The sequence below is a fragment of the Bos indicus x Bos taurus genome, chromosome 3, assembly GCF_003369695.1.
Source record: "Bos indicus x Bos taurus breed Angus x Brahman F1 hybrid chromosome 3, Bos_hybrid_MaternalHap_v2.0, whole genome shotgun sequence".
Taxonomy (NCBI): Eukaryota; Metazoa; Chordata; class Mammalia; order Artiodactyla; family Bovidae; genus Bos; species Bos indicus x Bos taurus.
In genome coordinates, this window is record NC_040078.1 from 88,805,917 (window position 1) to 88,824,252 (window position 18,336).

Consider the following 18,336-nt stretch of genomic DNA (forward strand, 5'->3'; position numbering starts at 1 on the left):
GTGACCCCCTAGACTGCAGCACACCAGTGTTCCCTGTCATTCACCCTCTCCTGGAGTTTGTTCAAACTCATGTCCATTGAGTCAGTGATGCCATCCAACCATCTCATCCTCTTTCTCCCTCTTCTCCTGCCTTCAGTTTTTTCCAGCATCAGGGGCTTTTCCAAGGAGTCAGTTCTCTTCTTCAAGTGGCCAGAGTACTGGAGCTTCAGCTTCAGAAGCAGCCCTTCCAATGATTATTCAGAACTGATTTCCTTTAGGATTGACTGGATTGATCTCCGTGCTATCCAAGGCACTCTTAAGAGTTTTCTGCAGCACCAGTTTGAAAGCATCAGTTCTTTGGTGCTCAACCTTCAGTATCGTCCAATTTTCACATCCATACATGACTACTGGAAAAACCTAGCTTTGACTATGTGGACTTTTGTTGGCAATGTGATTTCTCTGCTTTTTAATATGCTGTCTAGGTTTGTCATAGCTTTTCTTCCAAGGAACAAGTGTCTTTTAATTTCATGGCTGGGGTCACCATACATAGTGATTTTTGAGCCAAAGAAAATAAAATCTGCCACTGTTTACATTTTTTCCCCCATCCTTTTGCCATGAAGTGATGATATTAGATGCCATGATCTTAGTTTTTTGAATGTTGTTTTCAGTAACGGGGTTCCCATAAAGATATGGAGTCTGACTGGCTGCTCCACTTTCTCTGTGACTGCTCGTTTTAAAATTGTTTAAATTAAGATAAAATAGACATATATTGAAATACATATATCATTAGAGTAGCTGGATCAGTTTCAAAAAATGTATTTGCTTATGTAAAACAATTCCACATTAAAGATATAGTATATTCCATTTTCCCAGAAAGCACCTTTTGCCCCTTTCCAGGCAATTTCCCTCCACAGAGGCCTAATTTTATTTTTTTTTAATTTTATAAATGATGGTATTTACTTATTTTTTAAAGATCAAACCATTGAAATTAATTAAACACTGACTAATTTAGTTCTTTAAAAAATTTTTATCGGAATATAGTTGCTTTACAATGTTGTTTAGTTTCTACCTTATAGCAAAGCAAATCAGCTATATGTATATGTATATCCCCTCTCTTTTGGATTTTCTTCCCATTTAGGTCGCCACAGAGCACTCAGTAGGGTTCCCTGAGCTATACTGTAGTTTCTCACTAGTGATGTATTTTATATACAGTATCCATAGTGTATATACGTCAATCCCCATCTCCCAATTCATCTCATCCTCCCTTTCCCCGTGGTGTCCATACATTTATTCTCTAAGTCTGTGTCTCTATTTCTGTTTTGCAAATAAGATCATCTCTACCATTTTTCTAGATTCCACATATATGCATTAATAAACAATATTTGTTTTTCTTATTATATCATAATTTTTCTTATCATACATTTATTTTCCTGTTTTTGATCCTCATATAGGTGGAATAATAGTAATGTCCTTTTTTGAATCTGGTTCATTTTATTCAATTCTTTAAAAACCATTTATCCATGTTGCTGTACCTATCGATAGTTTCTTTTGTTTCTTGCTTAGTAGTGTTCTACTGTATGGATAGTCTATAGTTTGTTTACTCATTCTACTGTGGAAAAAGATATGTGTTGTCTTCAGTTTGAGCTATTATGAAAAAAAATGCTGCTATAAACTTTCTAGTGTATATGTTTGTGTGTGTGTGTATATACATGTTTTATTTCTCTGGGGTATATGAGTAGATGCCTACAAGTTCCCAGAGTAAATGTAGACTTATTGTTTGTTGTTTAATCACTAAGTCCTGTCCAACTCTTTTGAGACTCTGTGGATTCTAGCCTGCCAGGCTCCTCTATCCATGGGATTTCCCAGACAAGAATACTGGAGTGGGTTGCTATTTCCTTCTCCAAGGGATCTTCCCAACCCAAGCTTGACCCCACGTCTCCTGAATTGGCAGGTAGATATTTTTACTGTTAAGCCACCTGGGAAGCACAGATGTACCCTTAATTTGATTTTTAAAAAAATGCCAGGCAGTTTTTCAAAATTGTGATACCATTCCTTATGATTAATGATGTACATCTTTCTGTTCAGTTCAGTCGCTCAGTCATGTCTGACTCTTTGTGACCCCACGGACTGCAGCATGTCAGGCTTCCCTGTCTATCATCCATTCCTGGAGCTTACTCAAACTCATGTCCATCGAATCAGTGATGCAATCCAACCATCTCATCTTATATTGTCCCCTTCTCCTCATGTGTCTTTACATATGCCTATTGGCTATTCAGTTTATCTCAGTCTGTAAAGTGTCTGTTCAAGTATTCTGTTCATTTTAACTAGGTTGTCTTTTTACTGCTAAATAAGAATAGTCATATTTTCTGGATTTAAGTCCTTTGTCAGATATATGTTTTGTGAATATTTTCTCCAGGTTTATAGTTTACCATTCATTTTCTTAAATGTTGTCTTTTGATCAGCACATGTTTTAAACTTTGATAAGGTTCAACTGATTTTTTTAAAATTTATGTTCAGTGATTTTCTATCCTCTCTAGGAAATCTGTGCATCCCTTCACATCATGATGATACTCTGTAATGTTCTCCTTTAGAACTTTTACCATTTTAGCAATTATATTTTGGTCTATGTATGGTATGAGGAGGGTTTCGAGGTTAATTTTTTCCCCATATGTTTAAACAGTTGTTCTAATACCATGTTTTAAAGACTTTTCTTTCCTTAATGAGTAACAGTCGCACCTTTGTATATAAAAAAAAAAAGTCAATTGATGGCCTATATGTTGGTCTATTTCTGATTCTCTATTCTGTTCCACTGATCAACTTATCTAACCTTAATGCCAGTATCATACTGTTTTGACTATCATAGCTTTATAGTAAGTCTTGAAGTCAGATAGAATAAGCTATCTAATTTTGCTCTTCTTTATCAGATTATTATAGTTATTGTAAGTCCCTTTGCATTTCCATATACATTTTAGTATTAGTTAATCAATTTCTTGAAAAAATATGCTGAGATTTCTATTGCAATTGTGCTAAGTTTACAGTTCAACTTGGGGAGAAGTTGACATCAACACTGAGCTTCCCAAATCGTGAGCGTGGCGTGCCGCTCCATGTATTTGGGTCGCCTGTAATTGTTTTCATCAACATTTTGTAAGTTTTGGTGGAGAAAACTTGTGCAACTTTTATTCAATCTACTCCTAAGTATTTTGTGAGGTGCTGTCATAAATGGCATCTACTTTTTTTCATTTTCCAGCTGTCTGATTGACTGTATAACTTTGGATAAGGTATTTATCCTCTCTGAGTTTATTTCTGACCTATAAAATGTGAGTTCATGTTCTTCTTAGAAGAAGGTCAGGTGTAAATATGCACAAATAGTTTTTAGGGGTTCTTTTATTATTGATATTAAAAAGGATAACTTAGAAAGTTCATAATTAAGTTCTTGGTATATTAGAAATTATTCTTTGGCTCAAAAGTGAAAAATAAACAAAAAAAACAACTCAAACTGGCCTAAGTAATAGAGGGAATATTTTGGCTCACATAACTGAAAAATCTGGAGGGGGATGTGTTAGTTGGGCTGAGGCATGACTAAACCAAAGCCCTTCAACAATGCCCTCATAAAGCTCTATTTTCCCATCTTTTACTCCTGTATTCTTCTGATGCAGTTTCATTCTCCAAAGGCTTCTCTTATGAAATGGGTTTCTGCAGCTACAGACTTTCCAGTGTCCAGTCCAACGGTGGAGAGAAAACATTCTTCCTAGTTGCTCTGTCACAAGTAAAGAGGTCACCCATTTGACCATCCCTGAATTGTGGCCAAGAAATGTGTGGCACCTGTCCATCCCTCGAGCTACAGGTAGAGTCAGCTCTCCTATAACTAAATAGAAAAAAATAATATTGGGTAGGGGAATGGTCTCCCAGGAGAAGAAAGAGGAATGGCCCCAAAGAGGCAAACAACAAATATTTGTCATATCTTTAACACAGTAGCCACAAAATACATGGCAGCTGTATCATATGGTGGGCATATTCTCTGCCTCTGATACTCTCTAGGCATCAGAGACTCAATCATTTTTCTCATAGCATTCAGTCTACTTCTGTTTCAAGCACTAATATCACCTTAAGCTCTACTTTATGAGTGAAAAAATTGGGGGTTTGTATTGGAACTTAAGAGCCTTTCGACAATCACTTTAGCTCTCCTTGTTGTTTCTACTGTGCATTTAGCTAAAAAGAGCAGATTGGTGGCATAAATACAATTGCAGTGTTGCTACTCTTCTCCACCCCCTCCTTGGAAAAATAAAAGGAGTGCTATTTATAGCGACTGCAAACCAAAGTCAAGTTTAGTAATATTGCCACACAATCTTTCCCTAGAATCAAGCAAGGCTAGTATCATGAAAGAAGGGAACTTCTGTTTTGATGAAGTCATACAGAACATTATTTCATTGGTTTTGAATGTTTTACTTGTATGTCTAGAACATACAAGAACAGTATCTGAGGTATGGTTAATGAAAGATTTTACAAAATACTTTCTTTTCTGCTTAAAAACAAAAAACAAAACAAAACCTGGACCTCTTTACTTTCACACTAAATTCCAAAGTCCTGAACACGGCAAACAAGACCCTTTGCAGTCTATGTTGCTTCTCTGGAGTCAAATATATGTGTGTGTGTTTGTGTGCACATGTGCGCCCTACTCTTTACAACCCTGTGGACTGTGGCCCCCCCCAGGCTCTTCTGTCCATGGAATTTTCCAGGCAAGAATACTGGAGTGGGTTGCCTTTTCCTACTCCAGGGCATCTTCTCAACCTAGGGATAGAACTCAGGTCTTGCTTCTCCTGCCTTGGCAGACAAATTCTTTACTGTGAGCACCACCTGGGAAGCCCTAGAGTCAATTATAGCCACAACCAGAGAACAATCTCTGCTATGGTTTTGTATATTCTCTTTTCTTTGTCTGAAATACCTTTCCTTGCTTCACATGCTTATTCAGTTTTCTTTCAAGATGATATCACTTCCTTCATGAAATCTCAGCATCCTGTTCTGGGTTAAATGCCCAGATTTGATGCTTACCTAGCGTCCCATACTTAGCATTATCACTAGATAGCATTTATTGTGATGCAATACAATGGTGCATTTCTTTCATGAGCCTATAAGTTGTTTAAGAGTAAGTTTTTTTTTCTTTTTGTTTTCTTTCTCAGCCAATGCCCAACAGTGTGCCTAGTATAAAGTAAGCAATCAGCAAATATTTTTTGAAAAAATGAATAAAATCTGAGTGTGAACGTGAGTTTAAATGAAAAGGATGAGAAGCTTATATACCTTTGGTATTAAGCTTTGAAAATTTTGTGCATTCTATGTATTAGCATACTTTGAACACATGATATTTCTAATAAGCCTGGTAGAAGTGCTCCTACTGAATGTTATTCAAAATTTTATTAATTTGAGAGTTTTATGTGTAGAGAAATATTAGCATATTCCTGGCATGTGTAAGGATTACAAACTATTTAATAAACAGTGGCCATGGAATAATTTGTGTTTCAAACCCTTAGAGCTTACAGCACAAATTCATTTTATTATACTTCATCCAATGAGAGGTATATTTGAAATGATTGTAGGAATAAACAGAATTTTAAATAATGTATAATACACAAAATGAACTACTTTTTATCTCTTTCTTTGGAGGAGTGATTATTGCTGATTGGATTTATTATTTCTGACATTTGATTTTGCCTTCAATTGCAGATCAGTCTCAAACAGTACTTCTATAGGCTGCCCCTCTGGGTGTCTGAAGAATCATGTGCATAGGGATGAATTACGTGAAGTTCAATAAAACTCCTTTCTGTCCATATGCATGCTACTCATGCCCATGTTTTTTATTCAGTTGACTCAGGGCTCTGTAAAGGCAGGATATGTTTCTGATTTATCATCATTATTTCCAATGCCTCCCACAATGCCTGATATATAACATGGACTCTACAAATGCTAGTTGATTTAAAGTGAACTATTTTGGAATTGTTCTGGAATGAGAATCGATGTTTACTGAGTGACTTATTCAGTGCTAGCCATGTTCAATATATTTTTCCATTTAAAGCTTGCACAATGTCCTGAAGCAGGTATCACTGCTGTAGAACTAAGACTTTTGAAGCTCAGAGAGGTAAGTAACTTATCAAAGATGACTCAGGATACAGTACACACAAGAGGAGTACTTCACTACCTGGACTGTCATGAAGGTTAAATGCATTAATGAATGGAGAGCACCCAGAATGCTGCCTGGAATCCTGGAATATAATAAGCAATGCATACATCTTTGCTGTTATTACTTTGCTATTTATCACGGTAGATGATAAAAGAATGTTTATTGTTTTTTATGCCACACATAATACAAACTATATTGTTATTTAAAAGAGAATTAAAGAAATACCCTAATATTTATGTGAGTTGTTTCTTGACACGTTTGGCATAAAAACTTAAAATGGTACTTTAAGATGTGATTTGGTTTAACCTTGAAGACTATTAGGTGTTTGGTGGGCAGCTTGTTTGCCATTAGAATCTGTATAACTTTCCTTCAGCCTGGAGCTGGGAACAGCTGTAGCTTGTTGCCCCTGTTAGATTTAAAAGGAATTTTCTGAGTTTCCCTGGTGGACGTTCTCCAAGGCTGAAAAGAGAGTTTTACAAGAGTGCCTTCCATTTTTATCACTCCACCACTCAGTGTCAGGTATTATCCCAAAGTCTGTAATCATAACCTCATTTGAAAATAGAACCAGATGGAAGAGGGGTGAAGTCCACAGGTCTCAAAGGCAAGGCCTTAAAATGTATGTAAATAGTTCTGCTGTTTCACAGCTGTCTCAAGCATTGAGAAACTTCAGTGCTTTGGGCGAGTCGATGAAGTTACACCTATGTTCACTCACCTAAGGTTTGACATTTGTCCCAGTTGTTTGAAGTGCATGATGGTTTCCTACACCCACTTTCCCTATTTCAATGAGGTCTTGGGAAATTTGTCAATGTCCCCTGGTTTTCTTCCTATTGAGTTCAGACTCTGGAGGTCTGTCTGTATGGAAGAGAAAACTCAAGTGTTTTATTAACAGAGTTCTCTGGTGAGCCTGAACTTCCTACTGATGTATCTTAAGTGTTCTGTAATTTTAAGTGTTCTGTAATAATTCTAGCCACTTTCTAGAACTTTAGAAAAGTTGGAGAGACTTGAGCCACTTTCTCTGGGCCCCACCATTAGGCTGGCTAGTCATACCCAGAAGTAAATAGAAAGAATTGTATCCACCACCCACTGGTGGGACCTCCCTCCCACCTTGTTGGGAGTTCTCTTCCAACTTTTCTCCCAAGATTGCATCCTGCCAGTGACCTCACACTTTTTCCCTGTCTCCATGTAAATTGCTATCTTTTCAGGAGGTGCATGACAGCCTCTGTTTGCTGGGGCCTCCATTTGTACAGAAGCTGTTATTATGGAATAAGTTTAATGGGTCGTGAATTTTGTGGAGGCAGGGAGGGTCTCTCGATGACTTTGTATGTACCAGCCATGGACCTACTGGCTCTGCAAGGAGTGCATTAGGCTAAATATTTTTAGCCCATTGACTCTGGAAGTAATAACCTTAAATGCTTCATTAAATTTTCATGGGTGAGTGATGGAAACTATGGGAGGGGGGATGCAAAACCCAAATCAGCCACATTGGCTTCATTATTACCCAGCTGGAGGACAGGAGTGTGGCCCTTAAAAAGAGTAAAAATAAACTTTAAAGAACTGTGGCCAGTATCTTCTTTTCTTTCCCTGCTCCAACAGCGCAGGACTGGACTCGATTTTTTTTTTTCCTTTCACACCTGGCATTCAGGACTCTGAAGATGGGTGTGCAAACAGGCATTCACCGGAGTTAAATCCAGTCTCAGGGTTGAAGAATTTATTTTCTGACGGACACACTATTTTCTGCAGTTTGGCGGATCTGGGTAAGCTAGGGCCAGAAGTAGGGAGCCACTGATTACATCCTGCCTGGGCCTTCTCCTGCGCCTGTTCTAATCTGGGGATTGTTTACCACAGGGCATTCCGAAAACCAGAGTTGCCGGGAAGAAGGCAAGGGGAAGCACTGGGTGTTAACTGGGCCCTGAGTCTCTCCCTGGGACTCACGAAAGCGCGACAGATGAGTGCCTCCTCCCTCTCCCTCGCCCAACTTTGCTGGGAAGCCTCAATGAAGACAGGGGCGCACAGACGAGGGTTGGCCGCTGGGAACTAGCGCCCCCTCCTGCGAAGGGGAGTTGGGGCCACACGCCCGCCCCGGACCTGCCCTGTACTTTTGAGCAGGGGCGCTCTTTTCAGTTTGGGTCTGCGTGGGTTTAGAGGCCTGGGATGTTAAGAGTCGACTAAATGAGGGAGGCCAGGCGGAGGCGGCCGGTGGCGATGGTGAGTGGCAAAAACAGTGGATACTCTGTGGAAAAACCCGAGTCTAGTGGCTTTTACCCCATCTCGCCCTCACTCCCCTTCTCCGCCCACGTAGCCGGGGCGGGGACCCAGCGCTCTGGGCTCAGCTCTCCCCCTTCTACGCCGGGATGGGGAGTGAGCGCCAGGGCTCCAGAGGCTCGACTGCGAACCGCGGCGCCCCCGCTCGCTCGCTCTTCCTCCTCCTCGTCACCACCTCGACTCCGCTAAGCTTTCGGAGCGCGCTCGGGCGGCGCACAGAAACACCCGGGAGGGAGCGGGAGCCGGAGCCCGTGAGGCCAGGGCGCGCGGCGGGCAGGCAGGCGGCGGCGGCGGCGTCCGGGGAGCGGGCAGGTGAGTGGCGCTTGGCGGGCGCGGGGCTGGCGGGGCGGGGGCGCGGGAGGAGGCGGGTCTGCGCGCGGGGCGGTCTCCTCCCCCTGCTCTGACGCGGGGCCCGTGGCTCCCCGGGAGGATGGACCCAGTTCGGCGCTCGCCCGGGCTTCCCCGGGCTGGAGAGCGCGCCTGAGTGCCGCCGCCCGCCGGGCATGGGGAGCCGCTTCCTGGGCGGCTGCGGCTGCGGAGGAGGATGCTTTCGGCGAGCAGAGGTGAGGCACGGCGGGAGGCTAGCGGCCGCCACGGAGTTCAGCACCGAGAGGTGTCAGGCGGGGACGCGGCGCCTGGATGCCCGGGAGGCTCCTCTGGGGCTCCCGGGCGCGGAGGAGGGCTCCAGGGGCGCCCCTCTGGGGAGTTTGGCTATAAGTGCGGAGGGGATAGAGACTGCAGTTCTCTTTCCTCTTCCTCCACTTGCTGGGGGAAAGGCGACTCTGCTCCTTCCTTCTGGGTCTCCCCTTACCATCCCCAGTGTCACTTCTGACCACGCTCAGTTCTCTTTCCAGTCTTGCTCATCTAATGCACTTGTCTCTCTACTGGATCCCTTGCGCCCTCCTCCCTCCTGCGTCCCCGGCTCCAGCCATCCACGAGCCTTCCTTCTCCCGTTCCAAAACCTAGCCGGTACTTACGAGCCCTTCCCCAGCCGCTCTGCCAGCGCCCCCAGGTCCGGACCCTCTTCCATGCTCAGCCACCCGGTTTTCACTTCCCTACTCTTTGGCTGCGCTGCGGTTCCGCTACGACCTGTGGAAAAACCAGATCTATCCCAGCAACCCCTACCCTTTTGCAAACATCATCGGAGCTGTACCCCGCGTATCCTCGGAACCCATCTCTTCCCGAGACCCCATAGACTCGGTTCTTTGCTGCCGCCCTCTCCGTTCCACTCCCCAGCCCCCCGCCCTCCTCTCTCTTCCCCACTCGCCCCTCTTGCTTCTCTCTGCTCCAGACTCGACGCTCTGTTTCGGCCGCTGAGCTCAGCCTACCCCCGCCCCAGCCCCTCATCCGGTAAACTTTAAAATCCGCGTGGTTCAGCTCATAAAGGAGCCCTGAAAGGAGAACTCAACCGCCGGGAGAGCCTGGAGTCAGGGAGTCTAGGATGGGGGAGGTTGAGTCTTGGCGTCGTCGGAAAGGAGCTGAAGGCTGAATATCCTAAGTCAATTTCAAAACACTGGTAGCTGCAGCCGGGACTGTCCGCCGCACGCTGGCTAGTCCCGCTAAGTATTATTGTGACCCCTGGTGGGAGGGCGCGTGTATTCTGTGCACTTTTTAAAGCACTTTTTAAAAAATATAAGTACTGGTGGACGGGACGAGGGGGCCACCGGGGAAGGTTGCCTGAGGTTGATGCCACTTTGCTCCTGCGTTGCTCCCTGCCGGACCCGATGTTTCACTCCACATAAACTACCCTCCACCCCCAATGGCAGCACACAAGTCCTCATTGTTGGGGGTCTGCCTGGGCACTTCCGCCTGGGCTGAGAGAATCTGGAGGAATGGCGTGGGGGTGGGGAGGCGCGGGGCGCCAGGCGATCGCGGTCTGGATTTCGGCGGCGGCGGGTGGAGTGAAGAGCGCCGCTGCGCGGGCTTCCGTGCGCCCGGGCGCGGGTCTCGGCGGGTGGGGTGTGCGCCGGCGTGGGTCGGCGTCTGCGTGTGCGTTTGGAGGCTAGGACACACCTGGGCTTTTAGTTCGTTTAGAAAGAAGAGCGAGTGGAGAAGCTGTGGAAGCGAGTGCGTGTTTCGCTGCCCGGAGCTGGGCTGACGGGCGAGTCCTCTGAGAAAGATGCTACAATGCAGCTCCTAACGCGGCGGCGGGGGCTGGAGCAAGGATCCAGTGCTATCGGTTCTTACTCCCTCCTGCTCCCCTCCCGCTGGCCCGTTGAACGCACTTTCAAAATGTTGATGGTTTTGAATAAAGGCCTTGTGGGGGTTCTACTGAAACTTTATCACACTTAACATGTTTTCGACTAATCATATAAATTAAAGGTGGCTTGCGTTCAGAACCCCCTAATTATCCGGTTCACGTTCGTACGTTTATGTGCCAATTATAGGTCTTCGGGAAATCCATAGAATTATAAACCATCCCCACCCCCTGAATTAGCACTCATTGTTTTTATTATCTCAACGATGAGTGATTCTGGATAGAACCCTGAATTGCACAGGCAAGATAAAGGAGGAGGGGGAGGTGGAGAGGTTGAACGGAAAAGGGAAGCTTCGCAGCTTCTCCCCAACCCTCACTACCCCCATCTCCTTTAACCACTATCCCGACAAGGCTTGGTGACAATTCTGGAATCTGAAAGGGATCAAAGATTTTCTTGATTTCCCATTGAGAAGAGAGATCTAATCAAAGCTGTATAAAAAAGTCAACTTCTAAGCAATCAGAATTTGTCTGCTGATGTCCTTGATTGAAACCCCAGCATTCATGAATGGAGTATTGAAGAACTCGCAGAAATGGGTTTTGAAGCGCTATTGTTCTTTTCCATACACAGAGGCCCTCTTAAAGGTTTAGGAAGTTCAAAATGCGGTGATTTGAAAGACAGACATTGTAACTATTTGGCGACGCTGGGAGGATCTGATCTGCAGGGATTGGAGAAGAGGCCGAGTTGGGGAGTACAAACGCGTTGTTACCATCTTCTTGGGAAGCGCCGGCTATCAAGTGGGGATTCAGTTCTTTCTACACATCAAGCTGACAATTAAATATCTTCCTAAAGCAGATTTAGAAGATGATTTTTAGTGATTTTTGTTTTGTTTTCTCTTTCGGGTGGTGGTTTACTTAAAGCCTAAACAGGCGTATCTGGAACATTTAATCATGTTCATTGTATTCAACAATAAAATCTGAATAAAAATTACTTATTGTTGATGAAGCTCATCTCACAAGCTGTTTCTCAGTATGTTTCATTTGCAAGACAGACCATTGTGTGAGGCTGCCGGGAGGAGATGCTATCACTTATTGTTCATTTTCTCCCAAAGCCAGAGAGGAATCCACTGCTTCTGCTCCCCTCTGCCCTCTTAAGACATGTTTCTTAAATGGTGAGTGTCTGGCTTCGTCCCTGACAGTACCCTCTTAAAAATTAGCTTTGGTGGATTTCTGGTGCCTGGAGCCACCCTGAAGGCAGGGGAAGAATCTTAATTGAGGCTGCATTATTTTTGATAATTCACTTAAGTCAAACATTTTGTTTTTGCTGGGGTTTAATCCTTCTCTCAAGCTGATAAAGCTAACAAAGCAAGAAAATCACAGTTTATATCTTTTAACTGGCACTTTACAAAATTGCATAAATTGAAGGCAGTTGTCAGGAACTTTAAGTGTTACTCAGGGCTAACAAAAAATGTTCACTGGTTGAGTTAAGTGATTGAGAATGAATCACTTGACCTCTCAGAAGCTCGGTTTCATCATTTGCACAACAGGGACAATATTCTCTACTTCGTAGGCCTGCGAGCAATTCTATGGGGAAAAATGTCTCATGGGGCGCTTTGGCATGTAGCAGGATTTTAGGAGAATGGGAAATTTTAGTAATAGCATGGAGTTCTGCTAAGGAGAGAGGATCGTATTTGGAATTGAAAGGGCAGGATGGAATCCAGGTACTGGATTGGCAAATCACCTCTTTAATAAAAACAGGAAAAATTAACCTTTGTGGAGCTTTTACTAAGAACCAGATACTGTCTTAAGCATTTGGCATTCATTTATTTAATCCTTCACTAACCTTAGGAAGCAAATACTCATATTTGATTGATACTGAAAGTGATAATTCAGAGAGCTGGGCACAGAGAGAGTTGGTAACTGGCCCAAGGTCACGCAGCAACTAATACAATTTAAATCCAAGCATTCAGTCCTGACTGTGTCATGTTGTTTCTGAGTGTGGAGGTGATCTCAGCTCTCTCCCAAAGTGGCTGTCCCATTTAATGGGGAATAATGGAAAAGGTGGCTCTTCAGGAGGCGCAGTGGTAAAGAATTCACTTGCCAGTGCAGGAGACACAAGGAACTCGGTTCAATCCCTGGATTTGGAAGATCCCTTGGAGTAGGAAATGGCAACCCACTCCAGTATTCCTGTCTGGAAATTTCCATGGACAGAGGAACCTTGTGGGCTGCAGTCCATGGGGTCGCAAAGAATTGGACAGTACTGAATACAGCACAGTTACTGTTAATTTTAATGGAATAGTTAGACTTCCTGTAGGAGCAAACTACAGGGTGTTTTTCTGCTGCCAACAGGGCATTAGGCTGATGGTGGACATTTTGAACACTTCTGACATTGTGATAGGTATTGGTTCACATACATCTCCTGGGTTAGCATATTCAGTAACTGGATGTGCAGAGATTGCATTAGTGCTGTTGTTGGTTACCAGAGGAGATAAGCAGAGATTCTCAAAATTAAGAGAAGGTATAACAGATGGTTAGAAGTCTGGACTTAGGTGCTAGGTTCAGACATCAGTTCCCCTAGCTCTGCGGCTGTGTGGCCTTGACCAGCTTATCAAACTTCTCTGTGCTTCAGTTACCTTTATAATAAGATAACTACCTGCCACATAAGATTGTTGTGAGGATTATAGGAATATAACACTAGATGCTTAGAAGAGTACCCAGTGGGTGATGTTATTTAACTGTTAACGTTATCCTTCAGAGGAAAGAAAAATTCTTTCCCTCGATAATAAGAAGTTTTCTGTTTGTCACTGATATTCTAAGACTTAAATATCCTTAGAGTATTTGGACTGGTTTTTTTTTTTTTTTCTTGCTAACCAGAGGTAGAGAGGAAGAGCGATATTTAAGGATTTCAGGCAAAGGTTTTGTTCTGTGTAGCTTATTGGAAATGTTTTCTCCAACATTTTCCCTCTTTGTGAAGGGGATGGAGAGATTTTCATAATGCTAAAATACCCCCATTTCATTGCACTTTTCAGCAGTTATTTTCCTTTAAAAAAAAAAAAACTTATTTTGAGGATAGTTACTCTACAGTATTGTGGTGGTTTTCCCCATACCTCAGTGTGGATCCGTCACAGGCATACTTGTGTCCCCTTCATTCTGAATCCCCCTCCCCCTAGCAGGTTGTCAGGGAGCACCAGCTCTGAGTGCCCTGTTTCATATGTCAAACTTGCACTGGTTATCTATTTTACATATGGTAGTGTGTATATTTCAGTGCTATTCTCTCAATCATCCAACCCTCTTCTTTGCCCACTGAGTCCAAAAGTCTCTTCTTTATATATGTGTCTCCTTTGCTGCCCTGCACATAGGATCATCGGTACCATCAGTCGAGATTTCATATATATATGTGTGTGTTAATATACGGTATTTGTTTTTTTCTTTCTGACTTACTTCTCTCTATAATAGCCTTTAGGATCATCCATCTCATTTGAACTGACTCAAATGTGTTCCTTTTTATAGCTGAGTGATACTCCATTGTGTGTACATACCACAACTTCCTTATCCATTCATCTGTTGATGGACTTCTAGGTTGCTTCCATGTCCTAGTCAGCAGTTATTTTCAAGGAAATAAAACAACTGTGGATAGATTGAACTCTTAGAGTAGTCAGTTCTTCCCAATCTACAGATTGGAAACCAATTCAGACTTGGGGTGATACAAAACTGCATAGCTGAGAGGCACTGTCAGAACCCAGAATGCTTTGTTCAGTGCTCCTTCTTCTAGACCAGACTGTCTCCTATACCAGGATAGAGTTGTTTCCTGAAATATAAATAGAACTGAAGCAGAAAGAGAGGGCAAATGGGTGGGTGTTACCAGCAAAGAGCAGAAGCCTGCCAGATGTTCTGTACTGAAAAAATGTGTCCAGTGAGAAAAAGAAAATCCCTCCTCTGGGGTTATATTCATGAAAAACTAGCACAGAACTCAATCTATGAGATGTGTGTCTGGACTTAGTTTGAAAAGCAAATGATCAGGTTTCTTTCGCTGTGAGATACTCTTTGTATTTTTGTTTGAGTTTTTAGATAATGGGGAGACTTTGATTTGGGAATCGTAAAACTCCTCTGGCTTCTATTTCATGAAGTATGCAACATATTCTATTGGAAAGAAATTGCCAACTTGCTTTTATTATTATTATTTTATTTTAACTTGACATATAACTGATATCTAATCCCAGTGAGGGATTCTCATAGAGAACAGGCAATAGAAATAAAATGGTACTGAAGTGAAGAACTCACAGCTTACAATGGTAAAAGTTTGTGGTAGCAAAGATGGGTGGTTTGGCTTAGGGGATAAAGTTAGAGGAGGTAATGTAGCAGACAGGTATGACGTTCAGAGTGAATCCAAGTCAGCTGTGTTGACCTCCTAGAGTGAGTCTTGGGACATTACCAATGCTTTGCATCAGCTGTGTGCCTCGTACCAATTTCTGACTTCTCTGTTGGTCTGTTCCTCAATTTGATCTATCCATTCACCTACTCTTCATCAGTTAAGCATCTTTTTCTTTTCCTTTGACTCTCTTTATGTTTATCCCAGTCTTTGTCTCCTTTTCATTCTTTATGTCTATTTGTTCCTGTTGTTAGTGTCATAATCAACCATAACAGCTGAAAATGATAAATATGCATGAGGAGTATCTGGGAAATTGAGGCCATTCATGTCCTGATATGGACGTCACCCCTCTATCCATTCAACACATCTTACTAGTACCTACTTGGTACCTGGCTTTGGCTGAGTGTTAGACACTGTGGACAGTTCCAAGATCCAGAGATGCAGTCTCTGCCATCTGGGCACCTGGCCTCATGCATGCATCAGTAGCTGATACAGCATGAGGTGTGGTGCAGAGAATATCCATGCAGCAGCACTGGAAGCTTCCAGAGGAGAAATTATTTCTACCTGGAGAAAGGGAAGGATAGTTAAGGCTTCACAGAATAGCGAATTTCATTTCAGCAGGAAGCTGAAGGTTGACCAGGAGCTTCTGGGGAGTTGAAGGCATTCCAGATTGAAAGAACTGAACGGGCTAAGACAGGTGGGCAGGAAGCTTCGTCACTGGTTTGGGGATAGGCATCCTGCTGAGAGTGGCTCTCATGCAGCATATGTGGCAGACATGGATTATTCTGTAGAGCATTTTCCAAACCTGGTTCTGGGGCACTGTCTACCAGGATGGTGATGAGTATTTCAAATAAAAGTGTTTACAGGGAAAAACAGGCCATGCTCAAAAATATTTGGAAAGCACTGAATTCTATATTGTACTCTTAGTAAGACACAGTATTTACTGACATAGTAAAGCTTCAAAGATTCCCTATAGTAGAGAAACTCAGGTACTTCATTAAGAATTTTCCAGACTTATTTGCTGTAGAATCTTTGATTTCCAGGAGCCTGTCTCAGTGTCTCATGAGATAGATTGTAGAAAAGATTTGTGGCTAAGCACGTATGATATTTAAGCAGAACAGTTAATTTGATCAAGGAAGTAATGTTTTGTTTGAAATATAGTATATTTAAGACATGAAAATATATAAATAACTGGCAATAGAAAACTCTGTCCCTACCACTCAGCTTCAGAAAGTGAGCCATGTAAATGTAGTTGAGGCCTTTTAGTAACCTCTCGCCCATCAGATCTTCTTCCCTCCTGCCAGACCAGATCAGATCAGATCAGTCGCTCAGTCGTGTCCGACTCTTTGCGACCCCATGAATCACAGCATGCCAGGCCTCCCTGTCCATCACCAACTCCCGGAGTTCACTCAGACTCATGTCCATCGAGTCAGTGATGCCATCCAACCATCTCATCCTCTGTCGTCCCTTTCTCCTCTTGCTCCCAATCCCTCCCAGCATCAGAGTCTTCTCCAATGAGTCAACTCTTCGCATGAGGTGGCCAAAGTATTGGAGTTTCAGCTTTAGCATCATTCCTTCCAAAGAAATCCCAGGGCTGATCTCCTTCAGAATGGACTGGTTGGATCTCCTTGCAGTCCAAGGGACTCTCAAGAGTCTTCTCCAACACCACAGTTCAAAAGCATCAATTCTTCGGCGCTCAGCCTTCTTCACAGTCCAACTCTCACATCCGTACATGACCACAGGAAAAACCATAGCCTTGACTAGATGAACTTTTGTTGGCAAAGTAATGTCTCTGCTTTTGAATATGCTGTCTAGGTTGGTCATAACTTTCCTTCCAAGGAGTAAGCGTCTTTTAATTTCATGGCTGCAGTCACCATCTGTAGTGATTTTGGAGCCCAGAAAAATAAAGCCTGACACTGTTTCCACTGTTTCCCCATCTATTTCCCATGCCGGAAGTAACCACTATTCCACATTTGGTATTTATCATTCCATATAATTCTTTCAAATGTGCTTTTCAAAAGGACAGACTTAAAAAGAATTACATTGAATTACAATCCAGTTTCTAGCTAGTCACTACAGAGATAGTACTTTGTCCAATAAATGTCCAGCAAAGGACATTTATAAACTCTTTAGGGGGAAGAAATATAGCTTCTCCTTTTAATAGCTGTGCCTGGAATGTAGTAGATGCTCAGTAAGTTTATGTTGAATTGAATGTGTGTATTGTCATGTGGTTCATGAAGCTCATGGGGATAAAAAGTTTGGGGTAAATTGTTTTCCATTGACAAAACTGTATTGAAATTCTTTATGATCAATGATCTTGAAAACACATTTTTTTTTTGGTGGAAGTTCTTTGTTTTGTAATCTGAATTTGGAAATAAATAGTAATAATCAACTACTGAAAGTTATCTCTGTTTTCTTAACAGCTTTTGGAATCATTAACAGTAAAAACTTACTCAGATTTGTCCTATGAAAAGAGCTGACTCGGTAAAACTATCTGCTTTCATTATAGGAACAATGATAACTAGAAATGTTTTCAATCAAAAAAGGACATTTATAAGTTAACACTAAATGAGTGTTCAGTATCTGGACACTGGATACTTTGAAGGTTTATAAGGTTCTCTGAGAAGTAACTTATTTTCAGTAACAAAGTTTTATTATTAGGCACCATCATGCCAATGAAACATCCTTCTTGATAAAAATGAGGGACTTCCTCTTGAAAAAGCTCACATTACCTGAAACATATATCATATTTGGGTGACATTTTCCTTCTTTATTATCCTAGCCTATATTCATATATTACTGTCATATACATGTCAACATGTACAGCAAATGTTAGAATATTGCTGAAGGATGTATGGTAGAAAGAATGGAAGGGAAAAGGAAGTGGGAGACTTACAGGTTCCCTGGGAGAGGCTTTTTGCACTCGATCATGGTTTTATGAAAGATAGTAGATTAGCTTTTCCCATAGGGTTCAATGTTGATTATAGCTATAAATCCACCCCTAGGATTTTCTGTCTTTGACTTGGCTGGAAAAATCCCAGCAGGTGGCAGGATGAGAGTCAACTTGTGTGAATGATCATAAATGATGCAGACACTGCCCATAGAGTAAGGAAGAGAAGTCATGTGATGCTGTTCCCTCGTGATTGCCTGGTGATGCCCGTGCACTCTGACCATGGCATGTGGTGGTGCTTGTCTTCAGTCCTAGCACATGTTATTTTGGCATGTTATGTTTATTACATGCATGCTCACAAAAGTTCTAAATATAAAACACAACCATTCAAACATACTCAAGTTAGATCAGAGTGCCGGTAACGTAATTGTGGATGAAGTCAAAGATAGGCCAGCCATATGCTGAATCCG

General features: G+C 42.5%; 1 protein-coding gene across 6 annotated transcripts in view; it reads left to right on the forward strand.

The window, feature by feature from the left end:
* The window catches only part of DAB1 (DAB1, reelin adaptor protein), a 1,342,273-nt gene that overhangs the window by 871,777 nt on the left and 452,160 nt on the right, over positions 1-18,336 (forward strand). Inside the window, exon 1 of one of the 6 annotated variants that reach the window (XM_027537118.1) lies at positions 8,765-8,976. The exons of 4 other annotated variants lie outside the window; for them this stretch is intronic. The gene's annotated coding sequence lies outside the window, so the exon portion shown is untranslated. Of the gene's footprint in view, positions 1-8,764; positions 8,977-18,336 lie in introns of those variants that run through there. One more of the 6 variants, XM_027537113.1, reaches the window with a different exon arrangement.